Below are 21,281 nucleotides of genomic sequence, written 5' to 3' on the forward strand. Positions count from 1 at the left end.
GAATCAGCTTATTACTCTTTTCTACTTAATTTGACCATGATCTGATAGTAATAGATGTTTAAGTATCAGTGAAACTGTTAAGCAGATTGGTTGGATAAGAATACAATAAAGATGGCCGTCAACAGAGTGCTATATAGTTAAACAACTTTTTAAACCTGTATACATATTCTAGTGGCCAGCTAGAAAATAGGTCAAGGCAAATAGTCCTCTGGCAGCATTGATTTAGATTTCTGATGCTTACTTTGCCAGACTCATATCGATAAGTACCCAAAATCCATTTTGCTGGTAACTGTGGTTAAGTGCTTTGAAAGCCAATGGGGTTTTTCAAAAGTGTGCCCCGTTGTTTTGACCACAGATTGAAAAGCAGTTATCATTTCAATGGGAGTGATCTGCTCATAGGAAAAAGGACAAAGAGGTCAGCAGAAGTGGAGTAAGTGCTCCCTCCGGCACAAACACGCAGCCATTCAAAAAGGCCCCACAGAGAGTCCAGGGGAAATTGATTTCAGCTTTATTCCTGGTCAAATGCATGACTGTGCTGGCGGGTGACCCAATGGTGGACCTGTCCACTCAAATTAGGAAACCATTTGGAAGATATGGCCACATGTGAATGGCCAATCACACTCTATGAATATTGTGCCATAATAACATTATTTCACACATCAAAACATCTAGAGGTCATCTGGTGCTCCTGTTTGGTGAGGGATGATCTTTTTTTTTTGGAGGCGGGGGGGGGCTCCACATCTACTATAGCAGTTTGCAATAAGTGCACTGTATAGTCTCCACTGGCAAGACCGAAGAGCACCACTGTAAAATGTTTTTGGGGCACTGTCATTGGCACAAATTACATAAAGACATAAAAGCTTTTGCAACGCACTGCATGCGTTCTGACAAAAGAGGGATTGGCACATATTCTTCCCCATTGATAATGGAACAAGAGTGCTTTCAACCACACTGACAGAAAATGAAAAGCCCCCCCCAACACTGAGCACCCATCATCCTTCTGGAAAAGACTAGAGCAATGAACATAAAAGGTTAAAGCGTGGTAGGCAAGCTGTCTTATAGTTTTGACATCAGCTCAGGTGACCTGTTGTGAATAGATATCCATTTATTGGGTCAACTCTTTGGTAATTCCGGAGTAAAGAATTAGCCTTTTGTACGGCCTTGGCTGTGATGGAAATGGTTTGAATCTGATCTTTTTAGCTGGCAGGTCATGGACTGAATCTGGCCCTTTAATGCTCTCAATCTGGCTTTTGAACATTTTGCCCAGACATACTTTTGACTAAACAGGATGTTAACCAGAATGGATTTGATCGGTTATTCAGCCAATTTGTAGATTTTGTCTATTTTTCAAACTAAAGGGAATGAAGCAGAATCAAATTGTTAAAAAAAAAAGTTAAATGCAACACTGTTCATCTAAACCACTATATACTGTCACTTTTGAGATTATAGGGTGTTTGAATTGTTGACACATTTAAACCAGCACAATTATTCCAACCACACTTCTATTATGCAAGTGCCTTACACTCTGAAATACATTTTGTTTTAAGGCAGTAACAAGTTTAGTTTTAAAGCTAGCATGACACCCATGTTGTTAGCTAAAACCCATTTTAAACTATGTGACTCATGCATACCTTTTTATGTGAAAGTCTAGTTTAAAATAATTTCCCCTCAGCTAGCTTTCCCTCTTCTCTCGTTCTTTCGGATTTTTCTTTTTGACATCCTGATTTTGCTTTCTTGGGGAAGAGATAGTTATGTGTAAGTTACTTGGTTCTTTTAACTGTGGTCAGATCAATGCTATCTACCTTGCGTGGGGCTGACTAAACCATTTTGTATATTTGGTAGGGCTGAGAGGATGGTCAGACAGGGATCACACATTTTTGCCAAATGAAAAATTAAGAACTGTTGTCATTTGTTCATTGTATTTCACAAAGCAAAGTAAGTTGGAGAACACTGGAAACTGAAAATGTATCTCAAAATGAAGGAGGCGTTCAATGACTTAAAGCCGGGGTTGGTAGTCAGATTTAGATACACTTTTTGTTATACTGGTTAAAATGATCTTTATGTCCTGATGGAATTCAATACATAATGTGTTCTTAAAAAAGAGCGAAGAAAAGCTGCTATCTACAGCCGGAGTAAACCTGGGAAAACACCAACCAATCAGCCTTTTTTGGGTCCCAAAATTTTAAACCATTCAAATCCCGTCCTGCCATTCTGCCCGCCTCCTGCGCGTACATTTCCCTGGCGTGTACTCAGAGTCCCCGTCTCCTGCCTCTGCTTCCCCTGACTCTACTGACTGCCCCTCTCGCTCGACCTCGGGCCTGTCCCCTCTGACCCGATGAGGTGCTTTGCTCAGGACTGTAGTCCAGATCAGAGTCTAAAAAGCTCTCACCACGGGGGCTCTGACAAGCAGAAGAATGAATGACATTTAGTAAGTCCTACAGAAAATGTATATGTACTGTAGCGTCCGTCCGGACGCTGTAGGGATGACGAGCCGATTCGTGAACACGTTAAGTTTTAATAACCGGTCACTGTCGGCCGTGATCACGACAGCCAACAACACAACAATCAATGTTTGAATGAATGAAGAACTTCTCCTCTTGTCTCTCCTCTCTCCCGCACACTCTACACCTCTCCTGATGCCTTCACTGACTGTCAACACTGTAGGAATTAAGAGCATCTACACTAAACACGTTTAACAAACAGTAGAGCTGTTACAGTTTTAAATGTGTAATAATTTTTCTCCTGATATCGTGTCACCGTTACAACGAAATAATGCTAGAATGACTAACAGTCAGTACTAACAGCAGCCATATTTGTTTGTGTTTTTAACTTTCACTATGATAATGTTATTGTGAGGACCGGTTTTGAATCAGTCACCATCATATGGTCGCAAGTCAGCGGCGCTCGTGCACGTGAGCGGGGGGGGCGTCGCTTTGGAGGACCTCTGAGGGAGGAGGGGAGGGGTTAGACGGAGTCCTGAGGAAATGCTACATTCAAATTCATGCTAGTTTTTCGAGACTGCCAACCCCAGCTTTAAAGCCAAGTTTATATTTCCTGCCATTATGTCACTGGTAAAAACTCCAAAAAGATTCTACATCGACCATTATGTTCAAAGTCGTTGAAGATTCAGGATTAAAAGCGTTCAATCTCCTTAACAGTAGGAACATGAACGAGAATTCTAGTTTGTATCTTCAGATTGTAAAAGCAGGAGAAAGCGTGTCTCACAATCTGAAGTTTGTTCTCACAAAGGAAGCCATAATTCAAGCTCTTTAAAGGACGTTTGTTAAACATTCATGCACCATGGGAACTCTGCGCTCAGAGCCCTGTTCTGTGTACATACTGTACATGATTTATGTATGGTTTGTTTGCTTTGCCGCCTGACGCAAATATGCTTCAGTTAGAAGCTCATTTTAGCCAAAAACAAGGAAGAAAAATCTCCCATGTCTTCTTTCACCCACAACCACCATGTTTATTCACAACACTACAGTATATGAAGCAGGACAGGAGGCACTGGTACGGAAAAGAGGGCTGTACCAACCATGGCCATGTTGCTTCAACACCACGGACCTCTGGGCTTTTCTTGCTGCCAAGCTGCAGTCACCCATGGAGCCGTGTGCTTATTTTCTCTGCCCTCTTCTTGACCATATGGAGCATAAGGGTCATAGGGACACGGTGTATCACAGATTTGTCTCTGTGTGTGAGAGGGTGTGCATACATGTGTGTGTGTGTGTGTTTTGCCTGTTTGCGAAACGAGCCAAATCTGCTCGCTAGTGACTGTGGATTTGGCAGCAGGGTGCATTGATTTTGTCAGCATTTGCATTTTCCTGCCAGCCAAGAGTACTTTTATTAGCTCTACCAATATAGATGCAGAACACATCATAGGCTTTTCATATTCGGCTGCATTGGACCCGACATGATGGCTGTGTTGTTTTCTCAGTTTATACAGGGATTCCTTTTTTTTTTAACAAGAAATTCAAAAGCATGACTTGCCAAGCAGTTTCTCTTTGTGTAAACGATGAGCTATTCCATGCCACAAGTACAAGAAAAACCTCAGGTGATGAATGTAAATGCCAAAGGTCATAGATTCTTTATAGGTGGGAGATGATGAAGTGTTTTTACTCCACTGCCAGCTGATCCAGGGTCAGCTTGTCAGAGCTGACACGCTGACATAGTAGCAACCTCTCATTTAATCACCATATTAATTCAGCCATCACAAAGCCCTAATGACACAGCCGCTGGCCGATTAATCCCTGAATTTGATTTAGTGAGTGTCCATTCATCATAAGTGACTGTTTCAGTATGCAATCAATATGGCCCCTTTTAGCACCTTGGACACCTAGACCTCAAGAGGTACACAGTCGTGGTGTGAAGAGCGTTGAGATAAAGTAAACGCTTGCCCAGGCCAAAGGGGAGAAGCATCAATCATGTAGTAGTGCATACATCAGCTGCACCTTTTTCCTAAGGTTCTCTTGAAGAAGCTAAGGCAACAATGGAGTATCTGTCAATATATCACAAGGGTGAAACATCACCTGAATATAAAAAAATAAAAGTTTTCTTGTTGTTAACTTGATACTTTGATATAAGGAGCGTTTTTTTCCATGCCATCTCGCCCACCACGTTTCTACTGGAACACAGAATGGACAAACTCATATCATATGAGTTTTTGCATTTAGTGAGCTGTGATGCGAAATGGATCGGTTGAAAGATGAAGAGGGGAGTGGTTGTTTTGTGCAAAAAAATGTGTATTGACGGACGTTTTTTTATGTGAAAAACTTGACAAATGGAGGATCATAACTTATTGTGCTCCACAGGAGTTTTTTTGTCCTTGAAGACCACCATCCCTTCAGTGGTAGGAGGATTGAGTTAGGGAGTCTTTCAGTCTAGAATCTGACCACTAGATATAGCTTAATATTCCCATTTCTACACACTGTACCTTTAAATACAGAGGTCTTCTCCTCAAACCACAAAAAAAAGACCTGGTGATTACAACACAGACGAATGAGGTAGGAACAATAATATTTTTTTCTTCAGGTCTCTTAAGATAAGATAATACTGTAGCATTATACAAAAAAAGAAAGGTTGTCAAACAAATCTTCTCAATCCTGAATTGTTATTCATTCCTAGATATATTTATTCTTGTCCATTTGAACTCTTATTGACTTTCAAACAAACAAGTTACATAAAAGGTCTTTGCTGTAGAATCTTTGAAGCAGGCATTTTGAAAATTACATCATTCATGACACATCTGTACAAGGTTAATGTAAACATCTGTTATTTTTGAGGTCTCACACTAGTATCAGATTGCTATTACAAACTGTCTGATTTGTGAAGTCATGTATTGTTAAGGGAAAAATGGTATCCAATCATTTCAAGTAGATACATCATCTCACTTCACTTCAATTTACTTGTAATACTCCTGTATCGTGGAATAAGCTGCGTTGCTAGTGCACCTTGTCAGTATCCCTGCATGCTCGCGCTTGGACACACTCCCCCCCCCCCCCCACTACTTCCACACACACACACGCCATCAAGCCGCAGGGCGAAAGCAGCTCTGCTCACTCAAGGGGAAAGTGAACAGCTGTGCCTGTGACAGCTGGAGCAGTCATGACATCCCTTCACCAAATATCAGGGATGGCTTAGGACGCAATGGCGTATCAGCCCGAGAGGGGTCCATTTACAACCTGGACGAGACGTGTGGAGGCTTTAGCCTGCAACTGAGCTCAGTTTTTCCTCCCCGCATTTCTGGTGATAATGCGAGAAGTAATGAGTTTCTCCTTGGTCCTTAGTGCATATAATGGTCCCCCATTTGCTTCAAAACAAGCCCAATGGAGCAAATTAGAAAATATTATGCCTATGAAAAATGACCTGAATGCTAATGTTTATTTTAGGAGGTCCAGTTTCAGTGATCAGATTTTCCCCACAATCATGTTTCATTGCTTACACTTCATTACTTTTGGAGAAAAAACCTGGTAGTAAGTCGCTCAAGAAAAGTATAAACACACCTGCCAGATGCCATAAGATAAAAAAAGTTATACATTTAGAATTCAGTCTGTTAGACTAACAGCAGTGGCACGTCAATCATGTTGCCGTACCCTGGAGACACATCAAGAATGCAAGTTTTTATCGCACATAAACACTTTTTCTAATCATCCTGGAGTTTGACTTTTTGTTTGAAATATAAAAAAATGACGGATGTCTAAAAATGTGTTAGAACCAGTCGTAATTGTGAAGGCAGCATAAAAAAACAGAAAGAAATCAGTGTACTATGCAAATGAGCATAATCACCTTCAGCCCCTTTAGCACCAGACCGATTTTAATTACACCTTAATTTCATGTATAAATACCCCCTATTCAGACGAGCTGCTGCAGTAAACCCCTGCAGAATAGACTGAGTGGGAGGACTGTATAGGTACGGATAATTACAACTCACTGTTATGGACTCCTGATTATATGACGTGCCGGCCAACATACTGTCTCCAAATATCACTGAATGAACTTCACTGAGGTGATAGATTGAAGTCTATCACCGCTGTGACAGTGGTGTCCTGTAAAACTGAGCAGTACTTCATACATGGCCAGGACATTTGCTTTATCTACAAGGTGCAGCTTGGACAGTCCAGTGCTGTGATGTTAAAGCAAGATAACTATGACAGCAGGCTTGAGACACCATAAAACTAAGTGTATATGACTCTAGGTTATACAAGCGTGGAGTTAGGTTGGATTTTGCAGAAAAAATTGGGGACGGTGGAGTAGGATTTCCCACTTTAACATGTTTTAAAACTCTTTATTTAATGGTAATATGTTGAGACTGGTTCAAGTGAAAAGCAAACCTTAAAAGGCTGCAATCTGAGGGTTTTTTTCTGCATGAGAAACCTTTTGTCATGTTTCAATTTTTCTCGTTTTTCCAATTTTTGCCAGCAAAAACATTTCCATGTTTTATGTTGATAATCACAATCACGTTTGCTTTTTCTTACTGATGTAATCCATGGTAATGGCCGTCACATACTACAAGAAGTTGTAATTTTATTTCATGTCCATTTCACACTGCCGGTCATTTTAGAGCATTTCAGTTTTGCTGTTAATTTTTTGGGCAGTCAAATAAAACAAGGGACAGCTAGGTCTTAATACATTCCCACACCCTGACTCTCAAGCACCTGGGTAATACACTGTTCAATATATAATGTTATATTATATTAGTAATTGCTTTTAGCTCAAAGCGATACAAATGATAAAAAAGCGACAGATGTCCTCAAACTTGAACTCATCTTTAAATAATTGTAAAGGTTGGTCAGTTTCAAGACACCAGCTATTTTAGCTACTTAGCCAGCTAGTTACCTGTTGCTAGGTGACAGGGGTGGCACTATATGATGCAAGTGTAGGGGTATGAGCAGTCTGACACATACTGTAGACCAAGCCGTCTCAATTCAGCTCAGCCTGAGCCCTCTTTGCAGGCTAAGCAGGCTTGACTAGTTGCACTTGCAGCTCATTATATCAATATGTAATTGTTACTTGTTGCATTCAGTTATGTTACAAGATAAACACCAAGGCACCTTACAAGCTAACACTGCTAATGTTAAAAAAGTTATGTAAAGGGCTTTGTTTGGATCAGTTTGTGTTTAGGGTTTAGAATGACAACAACAGCCTTGAGCTCATCCTCCGATTTAGTCTAATTCCATTATAGTTATGCGTAGATTTGTGGACTGACACAGACATTAAAGACAGAATAATGCCAATAACCTAATGTTTGTGTAATAAAGTTAATGTTCTGTACCCAAGAACTTAAAAAAAACATAAAATACAACCTGGAAAATATTCCAGACAGAGAAACCACAAAGCCGCAGTCCATCTTGAAGAACTATTAAAGTTGACTGTCTATAAATAGAGCTTTTTCTCCTGCAGGGACTTAAGATTGAGCATTGTTGAAAACACCGGAGGAGCATATGCTTAGGCACAGCTTGCCGCAGCCTCAGATGTTCCTTAACAGTTGATTTCCTCAAGTTGCATTTTCTTTCTCTTTTTTTTTTCCACTGTGTTATTGTGCTAATTATTTTTCGGCACGTTCCACATGGGTGGGCTCACGGCTTCGGACTGCGAACAAACTCAACCCACTTTTTCCCTCTTAGCCCCAGAAGCTCCCGGCACAAGGACTGCTGAATGTAAGCCCAGCTGCGTGGCACATTGGATCCACAACACTATTGACTGCTTTGAAATGCTTATGAGAGCTGATGGAGCGTTTTCGTGCTCTCCGCGTTTGCAGCCAAATAAGATCTGTGCGGGGCAAATTTCCTGTGGAGTTGCTCTTGCAGTGTTGATATTCAGGTAAATTCATATATATAAAAGAAATGAAATCATTGTTTATATCATCTGTTTAGGTTGATTTGTATTCTACTCTTCCTGCACCACCTCCTGCTATGCTAGAAGGCTCTGAAAATATGAACCATGTACTTCCATTTTTCAAAAAAGTGCCACCTTTAATCGCCGTAGACAACAGCGTGTGCCGTCACGAAGCAGAACAGCAATGCAGTCAAGGAGAAGTGTGTCATTGCATTGCTTGTCACACTGAGTTTTCCGGCTATACATTTTTCACATCTCCCACAGACCTCACCAACCTGAAGTGGAACCATTTTTGTCTTCCATGATGTGAAATTGGTCTGTAGTTGGTGTGCACGCCTGATACCAATGTTACAGTTGAAATCAGAACTGTTTTCCCTCTGCGGTTTGACCTGACTGTAAAAATCTCCTGACTTCAGTGTGCCAGATATGATCTGAAATGGCAGCACAGAAAGTCAGACTGAATATGTCACTCTCTGTCATGTTTCTGATCTTTTTTTTGTTGCTTCTACAAGCAACATGATAAAAAAAAAAAATCAGCCCTTTAGGTGTTTTTTTTTTTATCCTATGAAGAAAAAAATAAATCAGCTAATGCATATTTCACGTTATTTTAGGAGAAGGGAAAAGTGCTGGCTGTTCTATAATTTCAGACTTGCCTACTGAGGTCAGGGGTTCCATGCTTGAATGCCTGCATTTGCATCTTTGACTCGCTTGGGCCCAGTGAGGAAGAATGAGCTGTTGCATCTCCTGTGATGTGAAAAAAAAGTGAGAATGTACAACAGCATTCAGTGAACTATGTGCGCTTCACTGAACTCAGCGTGAAACTATTTCACCACAGCAGGGTCTGCGTTCTCTCAGAAACTATACAAATGCAAAAAAAAGGGGGAAAAAAACACATGAAAATGGGGCCACACTTTCACGGGAGCGCATGAATAACTGCATCAAAACACAATAAAGTGACATAGTCAAGCAAAAATGTGCTGCCTAATTCTATTTACATTTATTTTTACTCCACTTTGTCGTAATTCTGTGCCTATTTTTTGCTGTTTATTTGAATATTTTTGCATGGCAGGTATCCGTTCTGGTCTGCAGTTTTCCATTCCCCAATTGTCACGCAGGATCATAACAACCAGTGTAACCAAAGGCGTTTGCAGTGCCCGGGCTACATGACCCTTGTTTGTCATTTCCTAAGCTACCGTGCTTCCGATCCATGCAGGCAAGGTGAAATCTGCATCCATTGCTCATATTATTTACATATGAACTAATGATTCCCCTGTGGGCTTGCTGTGGCCTTCCAAATAGTCTGTGTGGTGCAATCGTGGGTGATGTATGTATGATACTAGTGGGCAAGTGAAGCCGGTGACTAACCCAGTATGAGACATGGTTTCACAGCCTAATTGCAGCTCCCAGCTGAATAGGCCATAAGCCAACAGAGACCTACTGACCTTGGTGGAAGAATGAAAAAAAGGGCCCCATGCCTCTACATGACCCATTTTGTCGGTGAAAAATCTTTGCTAGACATTAAACAACTCTGAAAGGCTATTGTGAATTTGCCAAGTTACCACATGGGCAGGGATGTCAGGAAAGCTGCTTGTATGGTGCAGTGAGAAAGAAGTTAACATCTGTCACACACCCCAGGGAGAGCGCTGTGAAGTTTTTACAGTAAGTTCTGCTTTACTCATGTTTGTACATGGCAGCATTTCTTAGGAAAGGGGAACTGAGCAGCATCACACAGCCAGTTATTTCTGCAGCACAGGCCTCTACACCAACTGCTCAGTTCCAGGATGCAACATTCGACAAACCAGGCGTCTGTTTGCATAACTTTACCAATACTGGTGCATTATGTCCAACTTTATCACACACACCTGGAGGTAATCTGCTCCAGTGGTGGTATGCCACACAAAGATGTTTATGAAAAACACGCCGTCTTTCATCGAGGCAGATGCTGCCCTCTTTGTTCCCTATCACCCGTCTTCCTACCCCGTTGAAGCCAACAGCTGTTCTTTTGCTACGCACTGAAACAGCTAAGTAAAGGCAGGAAACAGATAATTGAAAATGTCGATCTCATTAATTATGGCGGTGGAAGTTGAAGAAGCAGCTTTCATTGGGAAATAAATGGCTCATTCCGAACGTTTCCGACCTGAGGGCTTCTAAAGCAAAATCTTATTTCATGGTAAAACCATTTTGCTAAATCTTAAAGTGATCTTAACGCTGCTTTTAATGTCATATCTATTAATAATAGGTCAAATGACAATGTCTCATGTGGAAGTGGGGACTCAAAGTGATGTTCAAATAGAATAATCCCTTCTCTGCAGAGTTTCAGTTAATTATTCAGATTATACAGCCCAAAACGTTGGTGCTCTGCTTCACTCTCACTTGTCCTATGATACAGTTTTCGACCACACCAAGGAAGCAAAAGATAAAGTCTAACAAATCCAGGATATGTTGCCATGTTTGCAACTTGGACCTGATAAATTAAGAATTATCAGTTGACTTTTTTCACCATTACAACTAAATGGAAACCTGTAATACTGGCACACTAAAAGTTGTTGCCACATACAAGGAAATCCAATGAACATGTTCCTGATATTTATATCTCAGATTATGTGAAAAGGGTTGCTCATGGTGACAAACCAAACGTGAGTAACCCTTTGATTCTATTTTCCCTCAGCCTGGCCACACACTAGATGAGTTTTAGATTTTAAGTCGTTTTAAAACCGTCGGAGACACACACACATAAGGACAATCCAACCAATTTTTAACAATACAATCCTCTGAACACACACTATAGGTGATTCCATAAGACTGTTAGACCACACACTTAACATTTGAGGTAATGATTTAATTGTGGCAATTCCACAGACATGAAATCTCACAAAAACTATCTGATCAAATGTGACTTCAGAAGATAAACAAACATGATGTTGCCAGCTAAAGGAAAATAATATGGGTGAAAAATTCCACAAGCTGGTCTTATATTCCCCTTGGCTTGGAGCACAGTTGTGTATACATTCACTGTAAAAGTACACAACATCTGTTTGGTGATGCTTCATGGTCAGCTCCTCTCATTGGTTATTGTGGGTATCCACCAGATACAGTCTGACCTGGAATTGTAAATATCTAACATGTTTGATATACATGATCCCAAGTCTTACCTCTGTATTTTTTCTGAGTCGTACAACTCTCATGATGCCATCTTAGAAAGAAGAGGCAGATAACGCCTGATAGATCTACAGTATGTCACATGATCAGCACCTAATGAATAAAGACAGAATCAGCAACTAGCTAGGGAATACACTGGAGTATTTAACAGCTTAATAACTTGTGAAGTTTGCAGAAACTAGGGATGACAGCATGACCACATTAATTGAGATGCAATTAAGGTCCAAAATTAAAACATTATTTGCTTTTGAATCACAGGCTTTTTTTTGTCCTTTTCAGAAAACCATACATAAGCCGCCACTCCTGCTGGCGATGTGATGGAAAATAACATCACAGTGCCTTTGAATGGCTCATTTCATTTAAAAAATCCACAACTTCTTAGTCGGCAAGTCAAAAGGAACGTGCGCATTGTGTCAAATAGAATTAAAATATCACCAAAGTACTACGGGAAGATGCCACAGTGGCTTAACTACGGTGTGCCAAAAGGGACAAAATAGCATGCGATTAAGAGAAAATAAAGTGTTAATTTGGGATCTTAGTCACATTAGGATTAACACAGACAGCCCAAACTGCAATATTACCACATTTCTAACAGCTAGGTCATGCTACCTGTTTATTTTTGAGGAATAAGCATTAATAAGGTCATGTATGTCTCTTTTAAGCTCCTACAGTTTCTCTTTAGCCAACAAGTCCGGGATAAGTCATGGATCTCTGGTGGGATATATCAGTTAATAGTAGAAGTGTCCTTCTGATGCCCTTCTGTAATAGCCAAGCATCATTAGAGAGAGGGTTAGAGAGGGCCCAGCCATCCATATGTTTCAATAATTACCTTGCACTTCTGTCAAGGCACATACAGAAAGACTGAGCTTACATCAAGGCTCTACAGACAAAATGAATGATGTGAAAAATGAGTCTAAATTGATCTCTTTCATCATATAGTCTCCTTTTCTTGTCGCTTTTCCTTCAGGACATTAAAAGCAGGTGAAAGGTTCAACTTTTCAGGGTTTATCACATGAAAGAAGCTGTGCGTCATGCCTAAGTCTTGGCTGCAGAGGCAGCAGACTGCACTGAGAGTGACATTATTTCTCTGTAACCCTCAACGTTCCTATCCTAACTCCCCCAAATCACCCCCCCCCCCCCCCCCCCCAAATCTATTTTCTGCCTGGCTAGCCTTATGAAACTGCATATATTCTGTCAGATTACTCCTACTATATCCCCATACTGTTTGGTTCGACAGAGTTTGAGGAGCAGATTTTGAATTAAACTGAAACATCTGAGAAGTGTGCAAGCTAATCACAGACATGCTGCACCTGGGAGATTTAAAGATAGACCTGTGTGCTTGTATTTTTCCTTCAGGTATCTTGATGGTCTTATAGAAGAAATACACTACCTTGTTTGATGATTATCTTTAAGAAGATATGTAACATAATTTACCATTCCTACTTTTGCCTCTAAAAGGATACATTTTTTTACTTATTTTATAGAGTTATACACGTTTTCTGTCACAATGTTGTGAAATGACAATGCTCATTTAATTTGCTGGGAAATTACCTTGGTGTCTGACTTCTCTCCGAGCCTGAGCTGATGTATTGGCAGTATCAGAGAACATAGCTAATAAAATACACTACAGGAAAAAAGTGAACCAGCAACAGATCAGAACTTACAGCATAAAAGTATTTGATGTACAGCCAAAAGGACACTGCATCAGACCACCACTGCATTTGACAAGTGACATGAGAAGCAAATTGCTGGTTGTTATCTTGGCTCCTTTTTCCCCCTGCCACTCAGGGACAGCAAAACAATCTGTTAATACAAGATTATTACCATCTGAAGCTGCTGTGTAGAATTTGACAGCTAGAAGGGAAACATTTGGCTCTTAACTTCGAAAAATATACACTCTTCTCACAGCTGCAATAACAAACAGATACATACCATGTGATCAAAGCAATACGCTGAAAAACACTAAAATACGCGATTCAACTGATTGAGACTGCAGTTTCATGGCAGTGTTCTTTGGGTTAATCACTACACATGACCTTGTTTGCATTTCATGAAGTTAATTGATATAGATATAGTTTTGAATAATGGTTGCAAACAATATTGACCATTCTAATAAAGGTGCATTGCTTTGTTTCTGATCAGACATAATCTCAATGGATACAACATAATCTGTACTTAAGGGTCTGGATTTTCCAGTATGGGAAGTGTTCTGGTTTCCGTTTGTCGTACATTCGTAGTCAGAGAAGTATTAACCAATCGTGGATCAATTTGATTTGTTGTACGCAGAAAAAAATGATGCTGAGTGCAAATCTGAAGCTCTCATTTGCAGAAATCTAATGGCAGTTTATGTATCTTTCCAAATGGATATCTGCATGCAAATCCTGCTAAAAATCCATTCTAGATTTAAACTTTAACTTGAGCAATTAATCTGATTGAAACTGTCACAAAAGCCAATCAGTGTTTTCTTTTTCCTCACAAATTTGACTCAGGATGTTGTTATTTCATATAACTCAACCTATTAACTGCTTTTACATCACAAGAAAATTAGTTTAGTTCTTCATTTTCACTCCACCGAAGTTAGCAACAGTGAAGCATCACCGTTATTTACTAGCCTTTTTAACATCTGGCAAGGGACTACGGATGTAAACTAGCCTTTTGGCTAACTCTGGCATATTTATAGAAGTGTTAATTATTTTGTTGAAATGAGACCACAAAAAGATGAATGAGCACTGCTCTGGGAGGTGTAAAATACCAAGAAACAAAAGTGTAAACATTGCAGATGTAAATACTGTATGACGTTGTTTATTGCTAAGTGCTGGCTGCATTGGTATTATGTCTGATGAACATTTGTTTTTGAAGACATAGTGTGCTTGCAGTAGTGGTGGCACACTTCATCACTGTAGGTTGCAGTAATGCACCTTAACACTGGTTGTCGTCCACCAATAAATGAATTATTTCAGAAATTTTGATCATGATCGTTGTTCAGGATTTGGTGGTGGGTCCTAAGACTAGAGGACTTGAAGATCACTGACTGAAATGATGTTCTTGTGGTATTGATGCTTGGAATAAAATTTTAAAAAACGCCCTCAGATATCTGAATCTTCAGTTGTGCCTCAAAGTGTAATGCCATTGTGTAAAGGCTGCAGCTTCTTTACAGACTGAACAGGACATTGACTTTGGCACTGTTATATTTTCTCATCTTAAGCTGAAATAAGCTTTACATTCCAGTAATGCTGACAACTCTGGACCTTTATTCAAAACCCAGCAGAGCATAAAAGGGAAAATGGCAAATGCATCGGTTGAAAAAGTCAGGATTGCATTCATTGTCTATGCAGCAGCTGGAGTGTGAACTGCACAAGCTTAATGGTCATCCAATAATGAGAATCTGAAAGTGACTTCCTGCTGCTTTGACCAAAGCTGATTGATTAATTAGCTGTTTCATGATGACCATTAGAGTTATTAAGTCATGTTTTTTGTAAAGGAACTTAATTCAAAATCAATGGAAAGCAGATCACAATATTTAAGGACATGAGGATATTGGTGTTATTGTTTGCACGTCACTACTTATCAAAGGAGGGAACATTTAAATCAATTGCATTAAGATTCAAAGTGGGGCATGTTTATCACCAAGATATTTTTGGTATTATTATCAAATTGCCCACATACTAAGGGTATTGATGTCATATTGTAAAATTACTGCAGTAAACTGCATCACCCATCCAAATAATTTCATCCTTACATGAACCAACTAAAAGATATGTCTTGAATCTTATCCTTAAACACTTTGAAGCAATTTTACATGTATTTACCAAACTTCAGCCATGTCTTGCTCCCCTGCTGGTGCAGTCAGAAGTAATGTAATTGGCTATCATCATCATGGTACTTTAAACGTGAACAATATTTGCTCAAAAAGATAACTTTCAAACAGAATGTAGCATAATAGCAAGCTTCCTGGCATGCATCTGTTGACTCATGTCAAAGTGCTCATATCTGCCCGTCCTCTAAATGCAGTACACAACTTGTTTCCTCATGCATTCATTCAATCCCTGTCCTATCTGCTCTCCCGTGAATGAAAATCTCCTCAAACAGCACACCACAAAAAGAAGTTGCTAAGCCATTGGGATCAAGAATCTCCCCAGGCAAATCAGCAATTAGTGCCTAAGCTGCCTTGTAAAATCAATTAGGAGTTGTAGTATGTGTTACAGGTACAACACTGGCTGGCACCGCTCAAAATGGACCAGGAGAGGCAGTTTAAACCTTACAATGCAAGAGTTCATAATCTGTAGCAATTTGTAAACATGAATGTATGCACATTTTTTTTCTCTTTTCAGGAGTGGTTTCATGCTGAGGGTTGGAGTTCCTGAAAAGCGTTTTTACAGACACTGACTACTGTCTGCCACTATGCAAATAAGTCTAAATGTCAAGATCATAAAGTACATTTCATCGCATTTTTTAAATTCCCTTATCAAGGCACTGGTAGTAAGTGCTTTGCATTGTTAATGTAGACTTAATGAAAGACAAAACAATGTAATTTTAACGGTATCCTTATGAGCCTATTTGTGGATCAATATACCATTAAACCTAACATTTTCAATAACATTTAAGTCTCAAAATTAGTCTGCTTGACTGTTATAAATCACATTAAAGTTCACATTTTCATTCATGGTGAAGTCAAAGCTGTAGCTTTCTTCTGCTGCCATTCTTAACAGATGTAGAAAATAACATCAACACTTACATAAGGTCCTATTTAGCATAACTTCATTTGGCAATTTCCTTTAAATGAGTCCTATAGCACTGCCATGCATATACTGTGTATTTGTGTTTGTTTCATGTGTTTTCTTCAATTTTCAATTCAGCCATTTACCACAAATCTAAGACACAAAATGAATACAGCCCTAGCTCATCTTTAAAAGGAAAACTTGAAACATGTATCTACTATGCAGACGACTAACTACTGTATTTAACTGCATGTTGTCAACCAACAAGGTAAAGGAACCTCTGATGGACTAGGACATTTTTAAGAGGTTGCTCTCAGAAGCTGATGGTACTCTGGGCTGCACATAAAATTACAACAATTGCCTAATCTTTGCTACATCAAAGCCTTTCCATTGGCAGCAGATTCAATTTAACTCCAGACGACCCACTTCAACTCCATTAACTTCCTTTGCTGAATGGGATCAGGAGAAGATGCTTCGCCATAATGCCAGCTCGCTTTAGGGCAATTTTTCAGCTCGAAAGCTGCAGACCTCTCTGATGTTAATGGACCCAACAGTTACCCTCCTCGGTCCATGCAAAACATGCGTACATCCCCCAGGTACATCGCAGTGTGACCCAGCCAACTGGAGCTTTTGTTCATGTGGTTTTGTGGCTATGGGCAAAAATTGATGCTGCTACACAATGGACTAAAAGCTTTGGCGGACGGCAAGAGTCACCAACACAATAGCTGTAGCTGGTCCAGGAGAAGCAGTTGGAAATAGCTTCACTCCCTCAGACATATGCAGCACTTACACAATCTAACTGAAATGGCCTTCTGCTAAGATTACCGCAGTAACAGCAGTAGCTACATGGAAGAGTGCTAAACATTTGCATTAGACCATTATTAAGATGTTTTAATGTACATGATGCAGTTTAAAAGGCTGAACTATGAATACAACTATGATAAAGCCTTCAATTAGACCACATTTTATCGTATCGAGTGCCTTGACACAACTTGCTGTATACAATGCAATCTCCAGGCGGTACAGATACAGTCCAACGTAAGTCCAGCTGAGTGGATGAAACTATGAAGAATGCAGGCCAGCAATTACATCTATTCAGTCAGTCCTGGTGACATGTTTTAATATACTTTCACCTAGGAAACTGGGGACCAAATTTAGCCCTGCCAATTTGGTCAACTCTGCTCTTTTAGTCTTGATTTAATCTAAATAATTCCCACTTGACTCCTTCTGCTTGACCTTTCCTTTAACATTACATGGGCAAATCCATTTGAAGGATTGTGATGGTCTCTACCATTATAACTGCCTCACCCAGCTGACAATGTGGGGGACCTATGACCCCTAATTAGATGGACTGTGCCAACATAACAAGATTTTTTTTTTCCCCCACAACCATTTTTCTCATTACTAGTGGTGGTCTTCCAGCTTGCTAGGTGGCATGGCCCATCTGGTGTTTGCCAAAAGGGCCAGATTGCCAGTGCGAGCCGCCTTTGGACCACCTCCACACGTTTCCCGCCTGGCACATAGCAAATATCTTTGATTGGTCCATAACACCACAGAGGTTCTTACATCCATCCTTCCCAGTTGCTAATTGAGACGGGCGAAAAAGCTTCAGCCATTCCATTTTTCCCTAAACGACTATTGGACGCTGGAGACCAGATGGTCTGTCAGCGGATGTCACTGGTGGCCAGTTGTTACATTTGAAAATGTGGGCTGATCTGGCAAGTATCAGTATGATTTTTCTGCCTTCAAGAAGGAGCAACTGGGAAAACAGCACTTGGATTGATTTCATCCCTCATTCGGCACACAGCAAATATTTCTGACAAAGACATATGGTGGAGAGAAGTGCACAGCAGCAGGCTGGCCAGCCTCAAGCCTGAGCTGTTTTCACTTGATTGTTTCAGGCAACATGCGCATTTAGACAAGCAATGTATGCAATGTTTGCATGCAGGCAGGGAGGCATACAAGGCTTGGCTCCGACACAGACACAGAGGCAAGCAATAAATCTCTGCAGAGCCACAAATATGCATCCCTTACTGTATCCTCCCATGAGCCTTTCCTTTTTTGCAAAGCACCATAATGTTTACAATTATAATACAACACATTATGACATGTGGGTGTTACTGAATCATGTTCATTAGCCTACATCAAGTGAGACTACGCGACTCCAAACCACAGCACTGCATACCAGATGTTGGCTGTGACGTGTCAGGAAGGAAGCAACACTGCTGCCTCCAAACTCCACCTCAGTCACCCTGTCTTCAGCCGTGCCAATCTTTGAGAAATAGAGTCTTTCACCTTCAGTCTATTTGGAATTGGGGGAACCAACCTGACGTTCAAAGTTGCTTGCTGAAGCAGAGTCCCTGTCTGGGCTTTGGCAGCTGGACTGATAGCCAGCCCTGTGGAATGGCAGCTGTTGAAGGGCTTTTTAAATTGCACCCAGGTTGATGGGTGGCTGTCAGGAGGGCAATGGACGGAGAATTTCGAAAGGGGGAGGAAAAATCTCAAGGAAGTGGGGGTGGAGGGGATCGGTGTAGTGGAGCAGGGAGGACAGTGACCCTGATGCCAAGGTGTATGGGAAAAGAAATGTCTTATCCTGAGAAACATTTAGGTATATAAACAGAAAAAATGGACAGTGGAGATGGGGGAGGGTTTAGTTTGGGAATAAATGGAGCACCAAAGCCCGTCAACACCAGGGTTATTCAGGTGGGCAGCACATCATCACTGTTCATCAGGTTTGATATTCACAGACTATGTTTACATACAGCAGGATAATATCACTTTCTTTGCCGGCTTGATCGGCTGTCACAGATACAAATGGAAATGTCGACAGTGCTTTCATTTTCCTTTTCTCCTTTGTGCCAGTCCAATCTCACCATTCTATTAATCACAATAGCGAAGACGTGTTTCTTTTAGCTTCTGAATAAAATCGCTGTGAATGGGAATGCACAATTGTATTTCAAATTAAACAAAATGGAGATACTGCGATTTGCCATTTACAGAGCAGTGGAACACAGCGGGTGTCAAATAATGGGACTATTTCAGCCTCACAGGCTAATCTTGCCTTGCTGTGGTTGTGCTGTGCAACAGATGGTGTTTTAAGAAGGTCATCATGTCTATTTTCCCAGTGGTTACACATTTCAGTTTCATTATTTTTGGGATATTTAAGGCGTAATCTCAAGCCTGCCGAGGTGTTGTCAGACTGCAGCTGAATGGACACAGTGCTTGTTAAATCTATTAGACTCTGTGGGGCTCTCTGTGGAGTGTTTAAGATTGAATTGTGCTGGGTGTACACTCAGAAGCCAAATATGTTATTAAACTGTCCAATTAGTATGGTTAAATGTGTTATTTTACAGTGCAATGACAAGTAATGTCTGCCATCTTAATCTTTCTATACCAAAGTTTGAGCACCATTTGATGTGACGCTGTGTTGTAATGGAAGGAATCTCAATGTCTAGTTTATAACAAGCTCAAGAATTTGAAGCTGTCCCTCCACACAGTCTCACAACATTTGTCACGTCTGATAATCTATCAATCAAATCAGTCGATCATATCATCTCCTTCTGTTTATATCTCCAACCAGGTGGTGTGTTGTGGTTCTGGTAGTACAAGAGAGTCTACATTCATAGTCAATTATCAGACAGAAATCCATGAAAGGTAGAAGGACCTCTGACAGGTGGCCCTCCTATTGCCTGCTGGTTGCTGGACTCTACGTGTAAATGATTTTGTGGATTCGCCATTGGCCAGGGAACCTTTTGCATTCAAGTGATAGTTTGGACATCATGGTGCTTCCAATTTGATCTGTATTTCACTGATTGTTATTTGCTTTCTCCTGCAAGTTATGCTCGCATTCAATTGCTTCAAAAACAAGATCTAGCTGGCGTTAAATATTACTTTGAAGGCAAGGCAAGGCAACTTTATTTGTATAGCGCATTTCATACACGAGGGCAACTCAATGTGCTTTACATTAAAACATTAAAAGCATTGGAAACATTCAGATAAGCATAAAAGAGCACAATTTAAAAAATAAAATGGTCTAACTGATCAGATTCATCACAGAATCTGGTCAGATCTTGTGTATTTATGAACACTATTGTAAGTAATGAATAGCTCTGTTAAATACATTGACAGCCATATTTCAAAAGTATGACAGCCTTCAAAATGTTCGATCCTAACCCATCGGTGCAGCAGCCTCTTCACTTGCTGTGAGCTATAGCGGTGTTATTCGCATGGCTGCAGGGTATTTCAAAACATTTCAAGACTATTTAATATTTGAAATGAAAATGATTTGTCATGTTCAAGCCAATGTGTGCTTTCAATCCATTCAATGAACCAGACACAGCAACCATAAGCCCATGCCGGGAGCAGCTCTGGTGAAATGACAGCGTACTGTACATCAAACTGTAGCCATTTAGTCTCCATAATATAGCTTGCATAAAAACTAGGAATAAATTCCCTTTCAGCATTTTGACAGCAGCTATTCAGATACTTAGCCCTCATACTCTGCAGTCATATTCCTCAGCCAGAATCAATTGCGTTGGCAGCCATTGCCAAGCGCTGAATTTTATCTCCCAGCTGGGAAAAAAAAAAAAAGTAAGGGAAGGGAACACAGCATGGAGATATGCTGTTTATCAGTCACACCACTAATTCTCTCTCCCATCTCTCTCGGTTCTCCCTTTGAAAGTGAACTTGGTATTAATCAACAAGACCTTGAGCGCCTTATGCACACAATCAGCAGTGACGTGAACCTTTTTTCCTCTTTTTTCTGGTCAATCTCTGACCTTTTGAGTGCCGCCCACATTTTAATTAGTACTACACTAAAAAGCTGCTCAGCCCCCCCTTCTTCAAGACGCATTTCCCCTTTGTTCTTGCTGTTCCCTTTTTGTGCCCCAATGAAATCCATGGGAGATATACCACATTCAAGCAGTGATTGAATATCAGTGGCGCAGAAGCAGTTTATTGTAACGGGTTGGAAAATTACAAGGGCTTAAGTGTCAGACACATATGCCTGCCAAATGTAATCAGTGGGTAATAAATGTTTGCCATTTACACTAAAAAAAAGAGGCAACACCA

At 40.4% G+C, this 21,281-nt stretch overlaps 1 protein-coding gene across 1 annotated transcript in view; it reads left to right on the plus strand.

The window, feature by feature from the left end:
• The window catches only part of LOC117807284 (receptor-type tyrosine-protein phosphatase delta-like), a 429,954-nt gene that overhangs the window by 243,016 nt on the left and 165,657 nt on the right, over nt 1-21,281 (plus strand). The window lies entirely within an intron of this gene.

This window comes from Notolabrus celidotus, chromosome 23 (assembly GCF_009762535.1).
Source record: "Notolabrus celidotus isolate fNotCel1 chromosome 23, fNotCel1.pri, whole genome shotgun sequence".
In the NCBI taxonomy this organism is placed as follows: Eukaryota; Metazoa; Chordata; class Actinopteri; order Labriformes; family Labridae; genus Notolabrus; species Notolabrus celidotus.